The sequence below is a fragment of the Macaca nemestrina genome, chromosome 12 (genome assembly GCF_043159975.1).
Source record: "Macaca nemestrina isolate mMacNem1 chromosome 12, mMacNem.hap1, whole genome shotgun sequence".
NCBI classification, from domain to species: domain Eukaryota; kingdom Metazoa; phylum Chordata; class Mammalia; order Primates; family Cercopithecidae; genus Macaca; species Macaca nemestrina.
Window position 1 is genome coordinate 33788842 of NC_092136.1, and position 26493 is coordinate 33815334.

The 26493-nt window shown below is 34.5% G+C and overlaps 1 protein-coding gene and 1 long non-coding RNA gene across 6 annotated transcripts in view; one reads left to right on the forward strand and one right to left on the reverse strand.

Moving 5' to 3' along the window:
* Positions 1 to 26493, reverse strand: part of LOC105471492 (elongator acetyltransferase complex subunit 4) — a 252628-nt gene that overhangs the window by 93404 nt on the left and 132731 nt on the right. Inside the window, exon 10 of one of the 4 annotated variants that reach the window (XR_003015872.2) lies at positions 19053 to 19127. The exons of the other annotated variants lie outside the window; for them this stretch is intronic. The gene's annotated coding sequence lies outside the window, so the exon portion shown is untranslated. The remainder of the gene's footprint in view (positions 1 to 19052; positions 19128 to 26493) is intronic. 4 annotated transcript variants of the gene reach the window in all.
* Positions 1 to 26493, forward strand: part of LOC105471490 (uncharacterized) — a 169546-nt gene that overhangs the window by 77344 nt on the left and 65709 nt on the right. The gene's annotated exons all lie outside the window — the stretch shown is intronic.

Sequence of the window (26493 nt, forward strand, 5' to 3'; positions counted from 1 at the left end):
ATTCAATGTAATCCAAATAAAAATCCAAGCAAGTTATTTTATGGATATTGGCAAACTGACTCTAAAGCTTATATGGAAAGGCAAAAGACCCATAATAGCCAACACGATACTGAAGAACAAAGTCATAAGACTGAAACTACCTGTTTTGGGCTGAATCGTTTCCCTTCAAAATTCATATGTTAAAACCCTTATGCATAGTATCTCATAATGTAACCATATTTGGGTATAAGGTCTTTGAGGAGGAATTAAGTTAAAATGATGTCTTTAGGATGTGCCCTAATTCAATATGACTGGTGACCTTATGAGAAAAAGAAATTTAAACTCAGACCTGTGCAAGCACAGAGGGAAAACACAGGGAGAAACAAGTCTCCTATAAGCCAAGCAGAGAAGCCTCAGAAGAGATTAACCCTGCTGATATCTTGATCTTAGACTTCTGACCTCCAGAACTGTAAGAAAATAAAATTTCTATTGTTGAAGTCAGCAAGTATGTGGTATTTGTTGTGGTTGCACTAGCAAACTAATACACTGCCTGACTTCAAGATACAATATAAAGATACCATAATCAAGACATGTGGTATAGTCTTGATTATGGTATATGTGGTGCATGAATATAGATTATGGTATATGTGGTACATGAATATAGTCAACTGAACTTGAATATAGTTGCATGAAGACAGTCAACAAACAAACAGTATATAAAATATACAAAGAACTTTTAAAATTCAACAATAACAGAAAAGCCAACTTAATTTAAAAATGGGCAAAAGATGTGCATAGACAACTCATCAAAGAAGAGAGATGGATGGCAAATAAACATACAAAAAGAAGTTCCATATCATATGTCCAGAAAATTGCAAATTAAAACAATAATGAGATGCCACTCTCATTTTCTACATTTTAGAAAAATGGCTAAAATCCAAAACACTGATAACACCAAATGCTGACAAGGATGTGGAGCAACAGGAACTCTCATTCACTGCTGGTGGGAATTTAAAATGGTATAGCTACTGTGGAAGTCAGTTTGGCAGTTTCTTACAAAATGAAATATGCTCCTATACAATCCATCAATTACACTCCTAGATATTTACCCAATGAGTTGAAAACTTATGTCCACACAAAACCTGCATATGGATGTTTATATCAGTAGCTTTATTCATAATTGCCAAAACTTGGAAGCAACCAAGATGTTCTTTAGTAAGTGAATGAATAAACAAACTATGGTACACCCACACAATGGAATATTATTTAGCACTAAAAGAAATGAGTTACCAAGCCAGAGAAAGACATGGAAGAATCTTAAATGCATACACACACACACACACACACACACACGCAATAAATAATAATAATTATTTACTAATTTTGAGACAGTGTCTTGATATGTCACCTAGGCTGGAGTGCAGTGGTGTGCGACCACGGTTCTCTGCAACCTTGACCTTTAAGGCTCAAGTGATCCTCTCACCTCAGACTCCTGAGTAGCTGGGACCACTGCTGCACACACCACCACACCTGGCTAATTTTTAAAATTTTTTGTAGAGACAGGGGTCTCATTTTGTGGTCCAGGCTGGTCTCAAACTCCTGGCCTCAATCGATCCTCCTACCTTGGCTTCCCAAAGTGCTGGGATTACAGGCATGAGCCACCGTACCTGGCCTTAAATGCACATTGCTAAGGGAAAAAAGCCAATATGAAGAAATACAAACTATGTAATTCCATGGCATTGTGAAAAAGGCAAAATTGTTTATTGAAACAGTAAAAAGATCAACAGCTGTCAGACATTGGGGGAAGGAGGAAAGAAAGAGAGAAGAATGAATAGGTAGAGAACAGGGGATTTTTAGGAAAGTTTCACGATTCCATATGACACTGAGATGGGAATACAGGCCATTATACATTTGTCAAGACCCACAGAATGTCAAAACAGAGTGAATCTTAGTATAAAGTACAGACTTCAGTCAACAATAACGTATCAATTCTGGCTCATCAATTGTAACAAATATTCTACACTAATGCAAGACGTTAATAATAGGGGAAACTGAGGAATGAGTGGATGGGTATATGGGAACTCCATATTTTCCTTTCAATTTTTCTGTAAGCCTTTTAAAAACTCTTTAAAAAGTCTATTAATTAAATAGTTTACATCAATGTTAAGTATTTAATTCCATTCTTTTTTTTTTTAAATCACATTGGCATAACCTAAAGATCTATTTTTGTAGATTATAATAAATTACTATAACCATGAAAAAACTTGGAGTTTTCTAAATTTCAATGTACTACATAACATAAAGCAGAGGTCTTGAAACTGGAAAATGCATCCCCTTTGGGTTTTACAAAGACTTTCCAATAGCTATGTGGGCATGGGGAGTTTCAAAAGAATTCAATTTTGAGATCCTCAGTTTCCATAGTTATTCTCTCCTAAAATTAATCTACTTGAAAATGTACCTACAGTCTGCAAGTTCTCCTTTACCATTTAATTGAACTTGGCAAAAGAAGGCACAGCTCTTATCCACCTTGGACCTTAGTGTGTGGTACATTGCTCCTAAGGGAGAGTCCCATAATTGCAAAACAGATGAACTAAAGGGACTTGCATTTTGTTTCATGATGACCATGGGACACACTCATGGCAACAGAAAGTGAGGAGATTGTCCTAGAAACTGTTTAATTAGAATTAAAAAATGAAGTTGGACTTTGTTCTCATCAATTTGACAATGATTGCCAAATAGACTATATTACAAACCTTTTCTACTAATTGAATGAGCTAAGCCTATACTTCATGATTTGGATGAAAATATACTAAAGCATGTATTCAATAGGTCAGAAATTACACCCTTTGTCACTATTTAAACATGTAATAGAAAATTTTATATCAACTTTAAAAAAGTGTGAGGAGGCACATGGTTTTAAAAAATGATGTAAATATAAATAAAAATATTGATATTGAATGAAACTTGCTAAACTTGGCCATAACCCAAAAGCTACAAAGAGGGCTTGACCTTTGGAGTCTCTTACAGTCTTGAATTGGAGCTTAGCCATTCATTTGATATGTGATTTTGGGCCAATGACTTAACCTCTCTAAGCCTCTTTATCTGACTCTGAGAACTAGCTGTGGGGATTAAATAATACCAGCAAAGTGCCTATACAGTGTCTAACATTTAGTACCTACTAAATAATAGCAATAAATGATATTATTTCAACTAGTATAAGCTTCCAAATTCATTCATTCTTGTATATAATTTAACTAGGGAAGAAGAGAGGAAACAATTTGAGAGAAACTGAGACATACTAACTTTTTTTTTGAGCACCTTATCATAGGTAAGATACTGTTCTAAACAGAATGGAATGGACAAAAATCCTTGTTCTTCTGAAACCTACATCCTAGTACAGGAAGACGGAAAGTGAACATAACAGATATGAAAATTATACAGCATATTAGAAGGTGGTGAGTGCTGTGGGAAAACATGAAGCAGACTAAGAATGATTGGCAATGGCAGAATGGGGGTAGGTTGCTACTCGGAAAAGAAGAGTCAGGAAACTCTCATTAAGAAGGTGATATATGAACAAATATTTGAAGGTATTGAGGAAGTTAGCTATGAAAAGATCTGAAAGAATAACATTTCAGGCAAAGGAAACAGGCAGCAAAGGCCCTGAGGCTTACTGTGTTCAAGCAAGGAGGCCAGTGTGACTAAAATGGAGCAAACGGTAGGAGAGGAATAAAAGATGAGATCAGGCTGGGCACGGTGGCTCAAGCCTGTAATCCCAGCACTTTGGGAGGCCAAGAGGGGCGGATCACGAGGTCAGGAGATCGAGACCATCCTGGTGAACACAGTGAAACCCCGTCTCTACTAAAAAAATACAAAAAACTAGCCGGGCAAGGTGGCGGGTGCCTGTAGTCCCAGCTACTCAGGAGGCTGAGGCAGGAGAATGGCGTAAACCCGGGAGGCGGAGCTTGCAGTGAGCTGAGATCTGGCCACTGCACTCCAGCCCGGGTGACAGAGCGAGACTCCGTCTCAAAAAAAAAAAAAAAAAAAAAAAGATGAGATCAGAGAATAAAGGCAGCCAGGTCACATGGGGTCTTGGTGGCCACTTAAGGACTTCTGAGTGAGATGAAGAATCAACAGAGTCTGAGCAGTGAAATGATATGATCTGTCTCATGTTTTAAAAGAACTATCCTCTTGGCTACTGTATGAGAACAGACTGAAGGAGGTCAGGGTTAAAAGAAGAAATCTAGTTAGTAGGCTTGGACTGAGTGGTAGCATTGGAGGTGGTAAAAACTGCTTAAATTATGAATATATTTTAAATCAAAGCCAACAGGATTTTCTGTCAGATTGAATGTTGGGTAAACAGTAATTGTTTTCTTCTATTTAAAGAGGGGAAAAATCTTCCTATAAACACCTGAAAAAGATTGTATAACTACAGAGTTTTTAGAGGGAAGGGACTTCTTTCATAACTTCCACAGTATTAAGTATCTAAGATGTTAAGTGAGAACAGAAACCATATATAGCATTTGCATTTCTCACAGTGCCTACATGATCACTTTGGCACTGTACATGCTTAATATATTTTTGAAAAAGATTAAATGTATTAATTGTTATACTACACTCCCTCTCATGACTCTTGGGGGCAACAATTCCACCCATTCAATCTGTCACAATCTCTTCCCTGTCCTGCCCTTAACTCTTCACTTCTGACAGTGATGATTTTTCCTACGTGCAAGAATGTATATGCTAAGGAAACCAGATGGAGAAATGACTGCCTTTTTTTTTTTTTTTTTTTTTTTGAGACGAAGTCTCGCTACGCCGCCCAGGCTGGAGTGCCGTGGCCGGATCTCAGCTCACCGCAAGCTCCGCCTCCCGGGTTTACGCCATTCTCCTGCCTCAGCCTCCCGAGTAGCTGGGACTACAGGCGCCCGCCACCTCGCCCGGCTAGTTTTTTGTATTTTTCAGTAGAGATGGGGTTTCACTGTATTAGCCAGGATGGTCTTGATCTCCTGACCTCATGATCCGCCCGTCTCGGCCTCCCAAAGTGCTGGGATTACAGGCTTGAGCCACCGCGCCCGGCCTATGACTGCCTTTTTGTAGTATTAGCAATAAAATAGAAAAAAGAGGGTTACAGCGGTAACCAAGCATTTAGTTTCCATAATTTCCAAAGCTTTGTTACTGCCACATTTTGTACAAACATGTACACACTTTACAATCCAAGTGCTTTTTTTTTTTTTTTTAACTAGGTACTAGAAACCTGAATTAATGAAGACATTGCTACTGCTATTATACAAAGAGGTAACATTCAGTTTTGTTTTACTAATATGGACATAACGTTAATTCAGTTCTTAAATGTAAATTCTTTCAGAAATCCTGTTTTTGAATAAGTTTAACTTTATGAGTGCCTTCAGGTTTGAGAGAAAAGTCATGCCCTGGCATTTTTTTAAACAGCCCTTACATGAAGACTGCAGCGTTGTAGGGAAGAGGGTTTTATTTCCATTTACTTCCAATCCTAAAATGTACACCTGGTAAATGAAGAAAAATGGTTGGCAGGTCAAGTTAAAACGATAACTCTTTTCACAGTTTTATAAATGAGACTTTCCTTTCCATATTAAATATTTTAGCACAGCTTTCCAAATATTCTATAGACTTCTGTTCAAATTAGATGGAAATACATGTTTCCTTATTTTCTAACTTTTATTTAACAAAATGTGTCAACTGAAGACATGGTGATGACTGGTTGCATCACACTTAAAGGTTTTTCTATTAAGCTGCCAAGAGCATGCAAGCAATTAAACACACCAATCTGGAAACAAGCTTTTCCATATTTTGTTAGGGAAAAATGTGTCTCCAATGTTCTGGTGTGAATCTTTATAAAACAAAATTTTCTACAATGCTTACAATGTTTAAAACGTTCTGAAAGGTTTATGAAATAATATTCTATTAGATGCTCTATTAAATAAAAATTTCAAGAGATTCCACACAGATTTTGTCCTATTGTTCACTTCCAATAGAAAACACCACCAATGACCCCAATTTCTCAAATGCTGTAATTAGAGGGATGAATTGTTGATGTATTCTCCATGCAGGATACCACCAAAGGTCATAATTTGGTTTGTTTTTATGGCCACACATTACATTTCCTGTGGACCCAGGCAATCTTAAATACCCAGTTATATCTTAATAAGCAAGGAGTTCTCTAATATGGGCAATATTTTGAATGAATGTTTTATTATAATGAATAGCACTTCTAAGAAATACTTCTCTATTTCCGTTAGAGTAACCATGAGCTAACTAGCATTTCATCAGATATCAAAAAAATCAAGAGGTAAATACTAGTGCATCATATTGTGTAGAAGAAATTCCAAACATATTTAGCATGCTTAAACATAGATTACCAGGTCTTCTCTTTTAAATAATTCATATCTATAGCATATAAAGTTTTGACAGTTTAAATTGTGGAGCTTATGATAGATAACTGATAATGGGACTATGATTTATGCACTAAAATTGTGGCAACTGAGATCTCATCAAAAACTACTGTCAGGCTGGGTGCAGTGGATCATGCCTGTAATCCCAACATTTTGGGAGGCTGAGGCAGGAGCATTGCTTGAGGCCAGCAGTTCAAGACCAGCGTGGGCAACATAGCGAGACTCCATCTCTACAAAAAATAAAATTAACAGGATGTGGTGGCACATGTCTGTAGTCATAGTTACTTGGGAGGACAAGGCAGGAGAATCATTTAGAGCCCAGGAATTTGAGGCTGCAGTGAGCTATGATCATACCACTGTACTCCAGCCTGGGTGACAGAGCAAGACACTATCTCAAAAACAAACAAACAAAAACAAACAAAAAACAACCCACCAATGGCTCACGCCTGTAATCCCAGCAGTTTGGGAGCCTGAGGCGGGTGGATCGACTGAGGTCAGGAGTTTGAGATCAGCCTGGCCAACATGGCGAAACCCCATCTCTACTAAAAATACAAAAATTAGCCAGACATGGTGGTGCACGCCTGTAGTCCCAGCTACTTGGGGGGCTGAGGCTGGAGAATCGCTTGAACCCAGGAGGCGAGGCTGCAGTAAGCCGAGATCACGCCACTGCACTCCAGCCTGGGTGACAGAGGGAGGCTCCATCTCAAAAAAAAACAAAGACAAAAACAAAAAAATCCACCAAAAACCAAAAACTACTGTCATCCCTTTATAGTTTTATTAATTTCCAGGTTTTACAATTCCATCCTTAAACTTAGAATATCATCAACTTATATGGAAGTCATTTGGATGAACTGTGTATGTGATAACTGTTTTACTGAATTATGACTTTCTTTTTAAAAAGATTATTTTATTATTTTATTTTTATTTTTAATTTTTTTTTGAGACGGAGTCTTGCTCTGTCGCCCAGGCTGGAGTGCAGTGGCACAATCATGGCTCACCATAGTTTTGACCTCCTGGGCTCAGGTGATCCTACCTCAGGCTCCTGAGTAGCTGGGACTATAGGTGCCCAACACCATGCCCAGCTAATTTTTGTATTTTTTGTAGAGACGGGGTTTTGCCATGTTGCCCAGACTAGTCTCAAATTCCTGGGCTCAAGCCATCCGCCCATGCCTTAGCCTCCCAAAGTGCCAGGATTACAGGTGTGAGCCACCGTGCTCGCTGGAATTACTACTTGCAATTCACATATGCTCAATACAAATCATATCTAAAAAGTTATACAGGTTTTTCACAGCACTAGAATAAATATCATCTCTAAGAAATGCCATTATAACAAAATCACCTCATAAGAAAAGACTTCTAAGTCCTAAATGATTGCTCCATTTTTTAAAAAAGTAATAATCAGTACTTCAATAAACAAAACAATTTGAACAGTTCTTACAAACTTCTGCAACAGAGAAGACATTTACTGAATCATATAATAATAATACTCAGTATAGAGTGCAGTCATGCTGCTTCCATTGTCATAAATCACTTAAAACTGGGTTCAGATGGTAAGCTGGTAAAAGTAAGGGAGTGTCCTTACAGGGAGTATCCAGAGGTTTTCCTACCCCTATTAGAAATCAGCGTTGAAGAGTAGACTATTTAGTCATCAGCCTTGCTGCCCCAGCCCCCTCATCGACCTTCTAAGTTCCCCCCAGAAAAACAAAAACAAACATTAAGCAGCCAAAAGCCAGTTCCTACACCACAAAGTTCTTGATGGGAATGACAGAACTGTAAGACTGTAACAGACCTGGAGCTTGATGACCTATTTTAGCTGCTAGCAGCTAAACCTTAAGTCACATGGCTACTTCAGAGGTTCACAGAATTCTGTATGTAGCAGTCAGGCATGAAAAGTGGTTTTCACAGTCACTTGGCAAATAAGTCTTGTTGCTTATTTTCTACCTTGAGATGCTGCAGTCTTTACTCACCAGGTTGCTCAATATGCCATGAGAAAGGTTGTTGTGAGGATACATGTTTTGGTATCTGTGTTTAGTCTGCATCTAAATATTCATATGTGTCTGTGAGGGCTATTAGATGCTAGGCTAGGCTAGGTGAGGTTTTTGTTTTACACCTTTTAGTCCAACTGGAAAAAAGTAGGAAAGTGAAAAAATACCTTGTTTATAAAGACATAAAATCTTACTTATGTCTCAATTTAGTAAGCTGTTTATCTATAACGTCTTACATTTCTGAGATTATGTATAATGCAAGATGTTTACTTTTAATGACTGATAATGTGCGATATTTTCTTTCAATGGTTTAAGTAACATGAAATAATCACATACTTTCCATTGCAAACCTTAAATACTTTCTAATGGCACTAGGCTAGTTAAATCATTTTTGTTCTCAAGCTTGCCATGTCAAATGAGCTACAAAATTCATCTTTTAAGTTTTGTGCTCTAGTGTAAAGACACATTAACAATTTAACAATTTTTTGGGGGTCCAAAAAACTTCTAAGTGGATAGTTGTTATTCAGTGTATAAATGTGTACATAAAGAAATCATTTTATGATTTTATGGTTTTATTTTGAAAATTAGGCTGATGTGAAAGGGAACTAAGGCCCTTTAGTTTCTATCTGAAATCTTTAATTATGAGCACCATACAGTTGAAAGACATCCTAAATTAGGTATTATCTTACCCTTACCTTTATTTACTTTTATATAATTATTCTGATGAATGATATAATTATAGCATTATACAAAATTACTAACTCATGTTTGTTTTGTTTCCTAAGTGATAAACATATTACATTACATATAGATTAAGGCAATAAATCTCTAACTAAAATAGCTAACAGTAAATCAAAAGTAGGAACTATAATTCCTATTTCTTGATTAGGAAAAAATCTTATTAAAAAGAATGACTTGGGGAAATATTTTATAAATAAAATTTTAAGATATAATTATACTTTTCTAAAAAAATATAAAAATGGTTATTTTAATACCCAATTTAGAGAACAAAATCTGAGACACATGACTTTTGACACTGTGGACAAAGCAAAGGCTCCCTTAGCTTGAAATTTTCACTTTGTATTATTGTGGAATGTCATGGAGACAGAATCACAATGTGACATTTTTGTCCTCATCTTTGATGTCCCTAGCATAAAATTATTACTCTTACAGAAAGAAGGAGTCTCCTATTTGGAAAACAATGAGGTTTATTATGTAACAGTTAGAAGGAGAAACCATCTTCCCTAAATAGCAGAGTGGCTGCAAATCTTCTAAAGGAATGGTAAAAAAATGGCAGGGACACAACACAACACTCCGCAAACTGAATTTTAAACAATGATTCAAATGATCATAAAACAATAAATCATGTTTCAGTCAAGTGATAATAGATATAAACGTCAATTGACTAGGAACAATGAATATGTAAGCTCATGGGATATCACTATCCAATGTTATCAAGATGTTATCAACTTGGCACCTCCCCTCTATTTGAAGGATACATTTTAAATGCTCAGATGGTTTGGCCTTAATTAGTCATCCTGATAGGTATCCATACCGAATCACTACCATATGTCTATAGAGGCAAGAGGAAGAGATAATATAGAGTAGCTAAAAAATGCATTTAAATTTGAATCAAAATTATTTGATAGGGTTTTAATGCATCAAGCAACAAACTCATCATTAAAAAGTTGAGTTTTGCATATGCCAAAGATTTAGAAGGAAGTCAGTATATTGGCAGGGAAGGATGAATGGTGTGAAGGAGGAGCTAGCAAGATCTTCACTAGGAAGGAAAGACTGAGTTAGATGTTAAAGTAATTTTAAAAACAATTCCAGGTTGATATGGAGTATCCCAAGTAGAAAGCATAAATCCTTAAAGACACTATATAGTTTGGTAATTAGGGAAAATCTAAACAGTTTAGTTTGGGTTTGGAGGACTGATTACTAATACCCTTCTCCACAGAACAGACAACCTAGACCATATAGAGAGCTAATTAAACATGCAGTCAGGTATTTAGCAGAGTTAAACATTAGTTTTCCACTCATTCCACATATGTTTAATACACATCTATTGTGTGCTAAATCCTGTGTAAGGTGCTGTGGGTGAATCAATGAGGAAGAAAAAGACAGTTTCTGACACTAGTTTACAATACGGTGAAGACAGACATCAAGGAAACAGGAAATTAAAATATTGTTGGAGGTGCGACAATAACTTACGAATTACTCTGGGAGCACAGAGGTAGGCTATCTAACCTAGTCATGAAGAATCAGAAAAATCATTTTAAAGGAAGTGACATCTAAGTGGAGGACTACATGAAGAGCAAGATTGATCTATTGCAGAAAAGGGGAGAGCATTTTTGGCATTTACAAAAGATGTGGGCTAGGCGTGGTGGCTCACACCTGTAATCCCAGCACTTTGGGAGGCTGAGGCGGGAGGACAAGGTTAGGAGACTGAGACCATTCTGGCCAACATGGTGAAACCCTGTCTCTACTAAAAATACAAAAAGTAGCTGGGCGTGATGGCACCTGCCTGTAGTCCCAGTTACTCGGGAGGCTGAGGCAGGAGAATTGCTTGAACCTGGAAGCCAGAGGTTACAGTGAGCCCAGATCATGCCACTGCACTCCAGCCTGGTGACAGAGTGAGACTCCATCTCAAAATAAAAATAAAAATAAAAATAAAATAAATAAAAAGACATGGAAGTGACAGAAGCATGGGCCATTGAGGAGACTGCAAGTGAGAGTGAAGCTGCAAGTCGAAGTTTGAGACAAGAGGTGAGGCTGGGGAGGCAGGCAGAGGCCAGATATTAAGGACATGTATTTTAATAAAAAGCATTGGACTACATTAAAAAGTTACCTAAAATACCTTCATAAATATTTACTAAATAAGTTAATAAACATCTATGGTTGATCTCACCCTCACATAATTAGTCCTTGTAAGTTCAACTGACTCAGTATATATATTATATCAGAGTAAGAAAAACCTTCATCCTAGGTCAGGAAATTAAAAATCTGACAGATTTCGGTCAGGCGTGGTGGCTCACGCCTGTAGTCCCAGCACTTTGGGAGGCCGAGGCGGGCAGATCACGAGGTCAGCAGATCGAGACCATCCTGGCTAACACAGTGAAACCCCGTCTCTACTAAAAATATAAAAATATTAGTTGGGCGTGGTGGTAGGCACCTGTAGTCCCAGCTACTCGGGAGGCTGAGGCAGCAGAATAGCGTGAATCCGGGAGGTGGAGCTTCTAGTGAGCGGAGATCACGCCACTGCACTCCAGCCTGGGCAACAGAGCAAGACTCTGTCTCAAAAAAAAAAAAAACAAAAAAAACTCCCAGATTTTTAATTTTTCTTACACACACACACACACACACACACACACACAGAGTACCAATGGAAATTTCATTCTGATATCTAAAGCAAAGCAAAGAATCATAGCTAGGTGTGGTGGTAAACACCTACAGTTTCAGCTACTCAGGAGGCTGAGGCAGGAGGATTGCTTGAGCCCAGGAGTTTGAGTCCAGTCTGGGCAACATAGCCAGCCCTTGTCTCTTGGAAAAAAGAAAAAAGAAAAAAGAAAAAAAAGAATTATAGCACATTACTGGAAAATAATTATTCCTTTGTGATGTATGAAACAAGTGACTTGAGTGTTGTCAATCATTTTATTAAAAATAGTGTTAATCTGTCACAGGAGAAGAGTAAAAAAGTAGTCTGAGGAATACAATAATTTTGCCTTATGTGATAGTGTTAAGGCATTTTTCAGGATAATTATTTTTTGTTACTTAAAAAAATAAATTCATAATGTACCATGCTTGGGCATATATGTATATTAAAAAGAGTGTTGAAAAGAAACATATTAAAACCAAAATCAAAAGGCGTAAGTATTTAAATACTATACAAAACATCATTTTAATTTGCTTGTTTTCTAAGTTTAAAATAAATTCCGCTTTCCAAATGAAGCAATTACTTTTTTGGATCATCTCTATTCAATATTTACCATTTAAATATTTTTGAATATTTACTATACAGTAATGTTATACGAATTCTTCTGATTAGAAAATAAATGCTTGTGGGAAAAATGGGAGCAATTTTATTTTAAAAATGATGCAGATGCATCTTACAATAAAAAAGTACACTTAATGATCAGATAATTAGATGGGAGGAGTAACAGAGTATGATAAGATAAATGGATCATAGATTTTACTGCCTAAGTTAAAATTTAGCACAAAATTCAGTCTGCCTAGCATGAGTGTTTAAGTTAGACATTTTAACTGCTTTTGGTATAAAGAATATATATAAATAGTTTACTAAGTTACTTTCATAGTACTCCCTCTTATTCAGAAATACATGTCACTAGATTATATTATGCAGTTTACTGGTAGAAGTTTTATAGTTGAAGTTTTAAAAATGTGGAATTATATAAACTTTATTTGACAGTTTTCTTCAGGATACTTATTTTAAATGGTGTTACCGAAATCTTACATGGCTCACTGCTAACTATTAGTTAAAATACAAATAATGTAGAAAAATAATAAAATTAACACAGATTAAGTTTGTTAAAAATAAATTACGTTACATCCAAAAATATAAGACTGTTTCACTCACTATACTAAGTAATCACTTCTGTGATGTCAGGAGATTAATTTCCATGAACTTCTAAGATAAAGTTGATGGTTATTTGACATTAGGTGCTTTAGAAAACTTTGTGTAGAATGCATTAGTGATTCGACTACTGCTTCATAAGATTATAGAAAATACTCCCTATACTAAAAGGAATATTTCCAAGGGAATAATAAACTTAATGGATAATGAGAAATAAACTGATTAAGTGCTTGCTCCAATGACATAATAGACTCTATGGGCCAACCTTTTCAGGCCATCTAAACATCTTCAGGTAGGATCACATTTCAACAATCCAGGACAAATGAAAATAGACTGCATTTTATAATAAACTTATCTATACGTGGTCTATGAGAAAGCATTTTAATATCCCAAAGACTTTGTTTACCCAAAGCCTTTGTTTAAATAACCTCAATCTTTTACAATTTGTCTGTTGTTCACTTGGTCCTCCATGCTGGCTGTAAAAACTAGCCTTACTATTAAATCCTCCACATATTAATACATTTTTGAAAATTACTTCAGATTATTCTTATTTTCAGGGCATTAGTAAGTCCTTTAATCACTCTTTGTCCATCATCTCAAAATGCTGATATTTCCTAATTCCAAAAGAAAGATACTTTCACAAAAAAGATGAAAGGCAGTAAATAGTAAATAAGTTCATTTTCTTAGGTAGCCATTTTTCTCTAGACTTTACACGGTGACAGTAAAAATGGTAATTAAGTCTACGTAAGGAAACTTTTTTTTTTGAGACAGAATCTCACTCTGGTGTCCAGGCTGGAGTGTAGTGGTATGATCTTGGCTCACTGCAATCTCTGCCTCCCGGGTTCAAGTGATTCTCCTGCCTCAGCCTCCTGAGTAGCTGGGACTGTAGGTGCACACCACCACGCTCGGCTAATTTTCGTATTTTTAGTAGAGACAGGGTTTCACCATGTTGGCCAGAATGGTCTCAATCTCCTGATCTCGTGATCCACCCTCCTTGGCCTCCCAAAGTGTTGGGATTACAGGCGTGAGCCACTGCACCCAGACTACATAAAGAATCTTTATCAAAACAATTAAAATGTTTTCTGCTATAGTGTTCAATTTATTATTCTCTTCAAATCTATTTTTAAAAATCTTTAAACAATTTGAAGGCCGGGTGTGGTAGCTCATGCCTGTAATCCCAGAACTTTTTGAAGCTGAGGTGGGAGGATCACCTGAGGTCAGGAGTTTAAGACCAGCCTGTTTAACATGGTGAAACACTGTCTCTACTAAAAACACAAAAATTAGCCGGGTGTGGTGGCCCACTCCTGTAATCCCAGCTACTCGGGAGGCTGAGGCATGAGAATCACTCGAACCCAGGAGGCAGAGGTTGCAGTAAGCCTAGATTGTATCACTGTACTCCAGCCTGGGGGACAGAGTGAGACTCTGTATCAAAAAAAAAAAAAAAAAAAAAAAAAGAAACTTATTTTGAAAAATATTTTATGTTAAAATGAGAGAATTAAGCTGGGCGCGTTGGCTCACACCTGTAATCCCAGCACTTTGAGAGGCCTAGGCAGGTGCTCTGCTTGAGCCCAGGAGTTCAAGACCAGCCTGGGCAACATAGTGAAATCCTGTCTCTACAAAAAATAGAAAAATCAGCTGGGCATGGTGACACATGCCTGTAGTCCCAGCTACTTGGGAGGCTGAGGTGGGAGGATCAATTTAGTCTGGAAGGTTGAGGATGCAGTGAGCCATGATTGTGCCACTGAACTCCAGCCTGGGTCACACAGAGTGAGACTCTGGATTAAACATTTTTATAATATAAAAATTTATTGAGACGTTTCGAGAACTGGTCAATTACTGGTAAGAGTCAAATATTAATAAGAATTTTTGATATTTGATGATTATGGTGTATCAATAATAGAATATTTTAGAAAGCATAAATACTTTGAAAAATGACTTTATAGTTTTTAAACACACGGTGAAGCTAACCTAGAGGAGGTATTTGTAATGGTAGAAAGTATTTACCAAACATATCTGTGTGAAAAGTTTTATAGTACAGAAGTAATACTACTGAAAATTAAAAATATTAGAGAGAGCAAGACAGAGAGCAAGAGAGAGAGAGAGAGATCTCCCTTCTGCTACAGGCATAGTTTAAGTCTTGTGTCACAAATAAAAGGATCCTCCCTAGCATATGGAGTAGTTGCCATGTCCTCCCAGGGATGGTCTGTAGCTATGTTCACCTCAGGCTCATCAAGAAGAGGTAAACTGTCAAGTATAATTTCAGTCACAGGGTGGTTTGGTTGAGACAGATTAGTGGTATGCAATCATGATAGATAGTTTATCCCAGCTCCAAACTGCCGCTTGGGAAATCTTGAACTCAAATGAACAGACTCAGTCATTATTAGTGTCAAAAAGGTATACAGAGACAAAATTTGGTTGGCAGCACGAAAGATGAATCAAGGCGAAAAAGTGACCAATTGCATGTTCAAAATCGAAATTGAGATGCATACTACAGTTTGGAAATACTTTACATACCAGAAAAGTCATACATTATTAATTGTTCATTGATTAATATTTAAAACATGTTTCTGTAATGTATTTTCAAAGAGACAATAAAATGATATGTATTTTCTTATTTCAAAACCTTTATTCTCAAGGTGATGTATAGTAAGGAGTACCCTTTTAGATACAGAGGATAGCAAAATGTTTTTTTAAAATTTGTATAATTTTTAGTATCTTTCCTTCAGCTAGATATTTCCAGAGATAAGACTTTTTAGAAGAAGAATTTAGTTTTATGGGACCACTTTAATATTCAAATGTCTTACAGTTTGATGACTTTCTCAGGAAGAAATCAGGATATAATAAAAGCATGAACTTAAAATGTGGAAGAACCTAATCTAAATAACTTTCCAAATATTTCCTAAACACTGAAAAATATATACTTATACATTGTAAAATACATTATTCTATTAGTGAACACAAACTTTGGTATCTTTAAATCAGACTCCCCCCCCCAACCAAATATCCACAAAAAGAATGTCCTCAAGTGTCAATGCCTGAAGTGATACGCTCTGACAAATCTAACAGCTCTTTCTGTGTCATTCCTAATGCACTTGTCACTCAGTATTATCCATCCTCATTAATGACAATGGGAAAGTTTATCTTGGGAACACGTTTTAAATCATCTACTCTTTACAATGGGACCATGAAATCTCTTACAAAACATGAGGCGGGAACTACTCTGACAACAAAACCCCTTCCTGGCAGCTTTATTCTTAATTCCTGTTCAAGGAGTAATCTGTTTATTATAAAATCATACAGAACAATATATTAAACAGAATTTGAAACAAGAATAGCTAGTGTGATTTTCAAGCTTACAAGTATTTTTACAACATTTTTATTAGGCTGAAAACACTACGTTGAGTTCTTTTTGTGTGATTTCATGCAATCTTCTATTCTATTCTACATTATAAACACCTTTGAAAAGAAGTTTTGTTTTACATAATTTTCAAATGGCAAGGACATTGGTGTTTATATAATTATTTTAAAATATAATAACTTACATTAACTTAAATAAAAGCAATTACTAAGTAAAAATGTCGTCGTGTTTAAATTTCCTAACCAAAATGCCAAAATATTCCAACTACAGCATCCTATAGCTTAAAAATAATCTTACCAGGACCAACATTACTTTTAATAATATATTCACATTTTAAACTTCAGTAAGATCTTGTTTACTTGTCTAAGAAATTCCTACATTAAAAAAAATGAATATAAGCAAGCAAGACTTCATAGCACCCACTTAAACTTACTATTTTGACTATCAATTATAAGACACTGGATAGTGTGGCTAATGAACAGTTAAACTTTTTGCATATACTTCTGCTAATAAAATCAAAATATCCTTATGCCCAATATAGAAATGTATCCTTATGCCTCTCAATATTCAGTTATCAAAAGTTTAATGTTATATTTTGATTAATTTACTGTATAGTAAAAAAATCTTAAGTAGATTATAACAAAAAACTCAACAATATCACATTTAAAGTTGATTTTATAACTTTTAATAATCTGAAGTCGTTTGTGTATTCAAACATGCTACAAATGAAAACACTGAATTTTAATATTTAAATTGTATGAAGCTACAATTAATAAAGCATTTTAATTTCAGAATTCAAAACTTTTAACATTTCTAGTTAATGCTTTATTTTAAAAAAGGTTTCTTTAAAGGATGTTGCGCTTAAGGTTCTAAGTTAAATGTACAATAAACATCATAAAACGGTTAATTAAATTTATAATGTTTTATAAAAGAAATATAAATCAAAGGAACACTAATATATATTTATACATTACAATTGTTTCTCATATATTAGGTATTTATTATCAATCCAGTAACATTATATCGAAAATAGCAATTTATCTGTGGCTTCAGAAAACTGAATTAGTACTAATGGTTAAGAGGTCGCTTTAGCATTTGAAAGAATCTGGTAGAGTCTGAAATGAGGTGCCTCTAAGAAAGTGAGTTCCACATGATTACAGAGAGGCTGGATGAGAAAATATGTGCACACAATGAGAAGCTGGCTTTGAAGCACTTTAAGCTCCCTTCCAATTTTAACCTTTTATGAAATCTAGGTATTTTCTCGGACAGACATTAACGCAGACTGTTTGAAAAATCTAGGTATTTTCTGAAAGACATCGCATTAAATTCTACAAGTGCAAATTACACAGCAAATGATTGTATGTGTTTGTTATTTTTCAAATAAAGCTTAATTTTAAGAGTATAAATCATTATCACCAAATTGACAACTCTCTCAGTAAATTTTCTTTAAAGTATGTGGCTCTTTAAAGTAGGGGTTCTTCTTCACAGAACATTTTCTTTGTGAATGACGAGACAGAAAATATTTTTGGCTTCGCAGGCCATAAGATCTCAACTTAGTGATGCACTGTGAAAACAGCCATATACAAAATGATAGGAATGGCTGTTACAATAAAATGTATTTAAAAAAAAAACTCATGGAGCTGGATTTGCCCCATGGACCATAGTTTGCTAAGTACATGTTCTATTGCAACATGGGCATAGTTGCTTTAATACTGCCCTTTACTTACCCACTTTTACATGGACAAAAGCTTAATAACCTTTCCAATAAAATGATTGGAATGTTATAATAATTGAATGCCAAATTAATTGCTCATGTCTATAGTACTAAGAGTAGATAACATTTCCAAAATATCTTTACATGTACTTTTTTGTTTTTGACTGAATTACACATTAAGTCAATAACATATCTTAATGAAATGCATTCAGTTATAAATCACACACTGTAAATTTACAGCTTTTCTCCTAAATATAGTTGGCCTTAATTTAAATTTCTGTTTGGATCAGAATGGTTTCTCAGGAGGAAATTCTGAAGAAGCCAAACTGAAGAACTAGATTGGAATCTGGTCAGCTTCGAGTGTATAATAAAGAGATCAATGGGATGATTTTTCAATAAGGATTAGTCCTAGATTCTGTTATGGAAGTGATATCAGTTACTTTACTGATAATGTGTATTTAAATAAAAGTGTAGAATATGCAAAATGTGTTAAAATTCCATTTTACATAATTATTTCATCTGTAACTCGTAAGTCTCATGAACTGTTTTCAACAACAACAGCTCATTGTATTATTAGCTGATATTTTTGAAGGTTATTTTACTTATGTAAAACCTTACAAGTATATTAAGCATCTACAGAAAACTGTATTCACACTATCAAACTATTCCATATAACTGAAATGAATTTTTTAATGGTCACACCCTTTTATATGTTTTGAGCAATATCAAGAGGACATTCATTCATTTATCCATTCATGCAATATTTGACGAGCACCTATATGATCAGGCAATGAACTAGGAAAAGGAGATACAATGATGAATAAAAATACCTACGTTCATAACATCTATGCTCTAAAAGAACAACATTTTCTCAAAGTTTGATACTTTATAAAAGAAATGCACGATGTTTTCCATGTACTAAAGTATGGCAAAACAAAACAAACAAAACAGTACAGAATGGATATTCAAGAGCTAAATAAAAAGCAAAAAAGATTACCTGAAATAGCGCTCTTCTTGGCTACTTTTTTCATGATTGGCTTTTGGCCTTAGTATTTTTATAGACCAATCAGTCCTGCAGGTTTTTAAAGGTTAATTTATCATTATTTGATTATTGATTCAAACCCACTGTTAAATTACTTTTGTTAATCCTATAAGGTATTGTTTGAGATTGACTAGAAATTTCATTTTTTTAATAGTACACAGCAATAAAAAAATATTAAGGGTGTGTGTGCGTGGGCGGGGAGTTGCTGTGTCTGAATATGCAAGTATAGAGGGAAGAATCTAGGAAGTGTTGAACAAATATATTTCATTATATTTTAAAAATTTGAGATTAAACAATGACTTGTATCTCACAAATATACATACATAACATGCAAAATCTAAGTGTATTAAAACAGTTAAAAGAAAATATTTTCTTTGTATTTAGTACAGATCATTACTAATTCATTCAGAATAGATCATCACTAACACTTTATCTGGACCACCATTTTTTTTCTAAGACTACTGAAAAGGCTATGAAATATAACTAAAATAAATCACATCTAGTTGGATTCCTTTTTCATACTTATGCATGACAAATTTTGAATCTCAATACAGAAAAGATATACTGTATACTTCCCCAACTGTTTTGAAACATGCTAGTTTTATGGTAAAGGAGAGTTGAACACTATCACTGTGTTGTGTTTTGCTACACTTAAATATGGTTCATATGTTAAAGAAAAAAAGTACATACATGTATATATACGTGTAATCAATTTTCCCTTAAAAGCTGTAATTATGTATTTTAATAATTTTCTATTATTATTCATGTCAAGGATATAGTCCTATTGCATTTGGTTTTGGTCAACGTTTTAGCAATTTGTTTGTAAAAATATTAATAAGCTACTGTGTGCTAGCCTTTTCCTTTGCCTACTGACTACAAGATAAGTTGATCCATTTATTTACAGAACCAACAAGGGCAATCCATTTCATGCTATAGCACTGACCCTTCACAAAGATCTTGTAAATGAGTAGCCTATTACAATATGTACAAGTGACCTTTAATTGCACCAAGAAGCTTTTTGTTACAATCTTTTTCAATGCTACACCATAGCTACGGTACAAGTTGGGAAAATATTTCTTATGTATTTGGCAGAAATATCAACAAAAAAGCCCCTGTATCAAAATATGTAAGTGAAAAGTTTGAGGCATTTAAGTCTACACTATAATATTGCCTTTTAAATAACTACTGATCAGAAAGATAAGGTTTTTTCATTCATATAATTATTCAGAAAATTAATAAACATTTCATTAATTAAAGACTTAAGAAACATAATTAAATATAACTTGGCTTTTAATAGCCTTTGGAAACAAAGATAGTTCAATCAAAATTGATTATTTTTTTGAGACAGAGTCTCGCCCTGTTGCCCAGGCTGGAGTGCAGTGGCACGATCTTGGCTCACTGTAACCTCCACCTCCTGGGTTTAAGCGATTCTCCTGCCTCAGCCTCCCAAGTAGCTGGGATTACAGGCGCCTGCCACCATGCCCAGCTAATTTTTACATTTTTAGTAGAGATGGGGTTTCAGTATTTTGGTTGGCCAGGCTGGTCTCGAACTCCTGACCTCAAGTGATTCATCTGCCTTGGCCTCCCAAAGTGCTGAGATTACAGGTGTGAGCCACTGCACTGAGCCTATAATGGAAAACTTTAATTGTAGTAAAATATACTTCTCTCTCTTTATTAAATGACTATGTACTTTCAAGTTTTATTATTTGAAATGTTCAATGAAGAATCCTATACCTTAAAAAACACCCAAATAAATTCCAAATATCATTTATATTGGGCAATAATATTTGAAACAAGTTTTCAATAAAGCATAGGGTCAGGTATTTCAACTGATTTACTCAAATTTTTGAATGAATGAAATATATATTTGACAGTCTGACAAGAAATTGAAGCCAAATACTAAATTTCATTAAACTCTTCATCTTGGGTATCTTATTTCTGGAAGGCTCATGCCAAAATGATTTAGTCTGATTCTCTACAACAATGGTGGGTTGACTTGACAGCACCTGACAAAACAGTTCAGTGAATTTCATGATACCAGATACAAAGAACCTAAACTGGCTACTCTATAAAATGTTCACTGTGACTTGGAGTGATGACAGTAATAAATTTGCCAAATTTTTTATTTCTACTTAAGTAAGAGAACTGCTTTACCAGTTATTGGGTTAAAGACATTCCCATTACATTCTACTTTCTCTTAATTATTTATTATGTTCCCCAATTCTACCTTTTAAAAACTAATAATTTATATTTAACATCATATTTTCTTAATGAGGAACATAATGTCTTCATGTTACTAAAATGCAGAAAACTTTTTCATATTCATCAATAAATGAGGAAAATATTTTACAATCATAATATTTATTGCTTAATTTTACTTAAAGATGGTATTTAAAGAACTTCCAGCAAATCAAATTTTTTGCAAAAGAGAAAAATAGCTCTTAACATGAAAGAATCAAACCTTCATTAGAACCAGTTATGATAAAAGGGGAGGAAAAAATTAGAAATTTGAAAAAGGAATTCAGTAGACCCTTATTAAAAGTTGTGTATACCTTGATTATCTCACAGGATAATTTTTGATGCTCCAAAAATAACAAATGTAAAATAACTTAGAAAAATTTAAAATATAAAAACAGGTTGATTAGCTATAAGCAAATTAATATTGGTAAAAGTACCTGAACACAGAACTTAAATGAGTACAATAATAATATATTGTAATTAAATTTGGCATACTTTTGGACTATATCAAAATAGTTGATAAGGAAAACTACATTTCTTTGTATATGATACTTTTTCACTTTCTTTCAGATTTAGAAATCCTGTAACAGTAAATAGTATTTTAGAGAATAGCTTTTTTTTTTGCAAATTAATTTTTCCATAAAAACCTACCATACTAGAAATAGGTAAAAAATAGAATATCATTGCCCTAATGTATTCACACATATATATGTGTGTGTGTGTGTGTGTGTGTGTATATATATAAAATAACATCATGTTATATAAGGGAGAAGCTGTGATTAATCCAATCACAATGTTATAATGTATTTTACAAAAAGTTGAAATGCAAGCTAGGGAACAGAAGAATTTTTAATATGAATGTTATTTATATATACATATATCACATTAACACATTTTCTGAGATTAAAAAATCATTTTTTATTGAGGAATCCTTCAGGACAGAGGCTTTCTGGCTTATGTAATGAAGACGAGATAGCAGTACAGCTTAGGGCATGGCAGACAGTTGGTGGTTAAGAGCACAGGCTTTAGAATAAAACGGGCTTCAATTTCAGTGTCATTTCTGCCAGTCATCAGTTCTGTGACTCCAGATAAGTTAAGTTGCTTGATCTCTCTGAACCGTAAGTTTCCTCATTTGTAAAGTGAAGATAATAATGTTATATGGGTAGTTGTAAGGTCTATGAAATAATGCCTTTAAGTGCTTGCAGTAGTCCTAGCCCTCTGTTAAATATGTAATATAACTTATTTTTTAAAATTAATAATAATTAACAGTTTGTGAACATGTTAGCTTTCCACTGTTATTCTGCATATGGCTTCAGAAGATCTGAATTTTATCCTGGCTCTAACCACAGATGTATGACTTTGGGAAGGAAGGTTATATAACTCCTATCTATTTCTTTTTATTAAATATGTGAAATAGTATGTATGCAAGGGTTCCTAAGAGGATTAAAATTAAATATAATAATGTATATGGGCCGGGCGTGGTGGCTCACGTCTATAATCCCAGCACTTTGGGAGGCTGAGGCAGGCGAATCACAAGGTCAGGAGATCGAGACCATCCTGGCTAACATGTTAAAACCCCGTCTCTACTAAAAAAAAAAAAAAAAAAAAAAACCAACAAAAACTTAGCCGGGCGTGGTGGCGGGCGCCTGTAGTCTCAGCTACTCTCAGGAGGCTGAGGCAGGAGAATGGGGTGAACCCAGGAGGCGGAGGTTGCACTCCAGCCTGGGCACAGAGCAAGACTCCATCTCAAAAAACAAACAAACAAACAAACAAACAAACAAACAAACAAAGTATATGAAAGCACCCAACACAATACCTAGAACAAATCAGACACCAAATATATTTTTTTAAAGAAACTTACAGTAGGCATGAGTTACTTTAAAAACTGTAGTTTCACAATTTAACAAATATTTATGGAGCACCTATTACACATACGGAGGATTTAGCTGCAAATAAGACATACTATGTCCTTACTCTTATGGAGCTTACATTTTAGTGGTGAGGTCAGGGAAATAAACAAATAAACTGATGAACAATTATAAAATACATTACACTGAGAATTCAAACAGTATATGAGGGTGAGTAACTTAGTGAACACTTCAGACAGGCCAGTCAGACTTCTCTAAGGAGGAGGCTGAGATAGTTAATTTACAATCCAAATAACATGAAAAGGCCTTGAAAAGATCAGAGGGATGAGGATTCTGAACATTTGCTGTGCAAAGGCACTGAGGCAGGACTAAACTTGAAATGTTTTAGATACAAAAGTATCCGCAAAACTACCTACATCACAAGTTTAAGGATACCATATTTACTAAGTATTACTGTTACAGGTACCTTGGAGCATATACTAGTAAAATGTATCTTCTTACTTTCTAGGAACTTAAAATATACATTTAAGTGAGGAAATGAAATAGCTGTGATTTGTCATCATTTTCTGTTTTCTTTTTTTCTATCTTCCTTAGAGACTATAAATGACACATTACTAAAGGAAGTGTTTCAGAGAGTATCATGTAAACTGGACTAATTCTGCTACAGCAGTTCTACAAAGGCTTGAAGAAAATCTTTGAAGTACTGCAATACAATTTTCTTGGAGCCAAACCATAAAACACATATATAAATGTTTATGTCTGCAAAACTTAGGAAGAAGGGAGAAGAGATATTTTCCCCTTTGCATACTTAGACAATGCTGAGTCTGTATCCTCCTGGTCTAAAAATTGAGATAACTGCATTCACTACAGGTAACCATGTTATCTTTATGACAGACTGTTAGTAAGATTCTAAATATTTGACTTTGCTTCGTGCAACCATCTCATTATTCAAAAATATATTTTCCTTAAATTTCCTGAGTAATGTAGTTATGAATAAATAGTGCAATGTAAAATATTAGACCCTAAGTTCAATTTATAAAATGAAGATTTTTATGTAAAAATTATGGTCAAGTGTCATATTTTGATAATATTTCTCAAAGAAAGATGATTCATTTGATATAACTAATTACAAGTTTCATATCCTACATGTTGATGACCATACAGAAACTATAAGACATATAACCGTCAAATATGAATCTACTCTTCCTTGCCAAATGAAGCAATGATGTTCTGCCAGCCAAACTAACAGGAAGCATGTGAAATGAACACAAAAGCAAACAGGCCTTACACTGCCTAAGGGAAAGTCAGCAAGATGGCAGTTTCAATCATTCGGAATAATACTAAAGCAGCCTTAGGCTTTTCTCAGAATGGAAACATGTCACTATTACTGCAATATTTCAACAAATCAGAATGCAGAGAAAAGAACACTTATGCAACCACATCTCAGAAGGGCACTTTACTCAACATTTAAGTGGAAAACAATTATAAAGAAATTTCAGAAAAACTGTCAGTGAATATAAATGACTCAGGGAAAAATGTTTTTTCTTTCAAAGTGCTTAATAGATTTTTCAAAAGCTTACCACTTAGAAACAATTTCCTTATATATTCTCCTTAAGGAATTATTAATGTAAAGACAAATTTATATAAAGTGGTAAGTGAAAAGTTTGATATTCAGGCTGCCAGTAAGAAATGCTCATTTTTCCCCAGTATAGTACTACTACTTTGGAAGGTTTGATCAAAGGGAATAAGCTTTCACAACATTTATATAGGAAGTTAAAAAATACTTCAAATATTTTGGGAACTTACCTAATCAGTATACTTTTAGCATGTGTCTAGTCATGTAGCCATCTTTGGTCAATCATCAAAAAATCAAAGGGAAATTGGCATGACTCAACCCTAACTTTAATACCGCATGATTGTGTCGTGTAAGCTTGTTTTGTGTGAGAGCTGCTGTGGTTTTAGCAGAGAGATTAACAACCGGACCTAAGCTGGCCTCCAAACCTTGCCCTGCTGATGCCTCAAGCTCTTTGAAGTCTGACCATCATACCTGGCAAAACAACAGTGGGAACTAGGATGGTGTCAGATCTAATCAAATTGTTTGCTGCAGCATAGCTAACTATGGGGTTCACTAATTGGCCCAATTGCGGATTATACCTTTTGCTACAGATTCAAGACAATAATTTAGTTAAATGATTTTTTTTTATCTTTTCTAATTAAGATTCCAAAGTGGGAAGAAATAGGATTAGACAGATTCTGAAAACTGTGTTCTCCTTAAGGTGGTATGCACTTTTGATAGGTTAACTATGGCATGTGAAATATAGAAAGTATAGTAAGTATTAAACCAACTTCTGGAGATTCTGTGAAACCTATGTAATGCTATTATATACTGATATCACTAGAGAATAAAAACATAAATATGAGAATAATATAATGAATATATCAAAATGTACACATGTAAAAAAATTACATTTCCATTGTTAAAAAACGTTAATTTGGGTTTATTTTTGACAAGTGATTTAATCTAAATGAATAGATGCCTATATTAAACTTTGATTTTTTTTTCTTTCTGCTAGCTGCAGTGTATCTAGGAATAAAAGTTAGTTGAAATAACAAACAATATTTGTAGTATATTGGACTACAGCCCATGATGCTACAACTTAATAAGGCTCCCAAGCCAGACATTTATATTTCCATTATTTTATTTTAGTAACATAATTGTGAGTTGACAAGCAAGTTAATCATCCCTCTCCCAATCTCTAGATACAGTAAACATATTCAACGTTCTACTTCTCATTTAAAAACTGGAAAGGCTGCTGAAAATAAGCATAAACCTAGGTAAACCTAAAGTAAACCTAGGACCAAAGATATAATGAAACACTCCAAATTATTACACATTATCATAGCCACTAGCACTCCTTAGTTTGTAAGAGTTTATGCTTTTCCAATATGTAAATAATAATCCTATTGAATAATCCTACTGAATAGTACCAAGTTATATCGCAATATAATTATAAATCTAATTTATATTGGTTCTATTCTAGTCTTAATACTTGAGAATAAATCTATTACATGAGTATATCAAAAATAATAGCTACCTAATAAAAACTAGATTGGTCAATTATTTTGTTGAGAATAAGTTCTTGGTGACTGGAGAGGTACTGAGGTCCTATTCTGAATTAGGGACAAAGTATGATAAGACAACCTCGAGTAAACATGATTTACTTTGACATTCTCTACTCTCAATATTCATTTAGTTTATGAGGCCCACAAAGATACACTATTTAAGATAA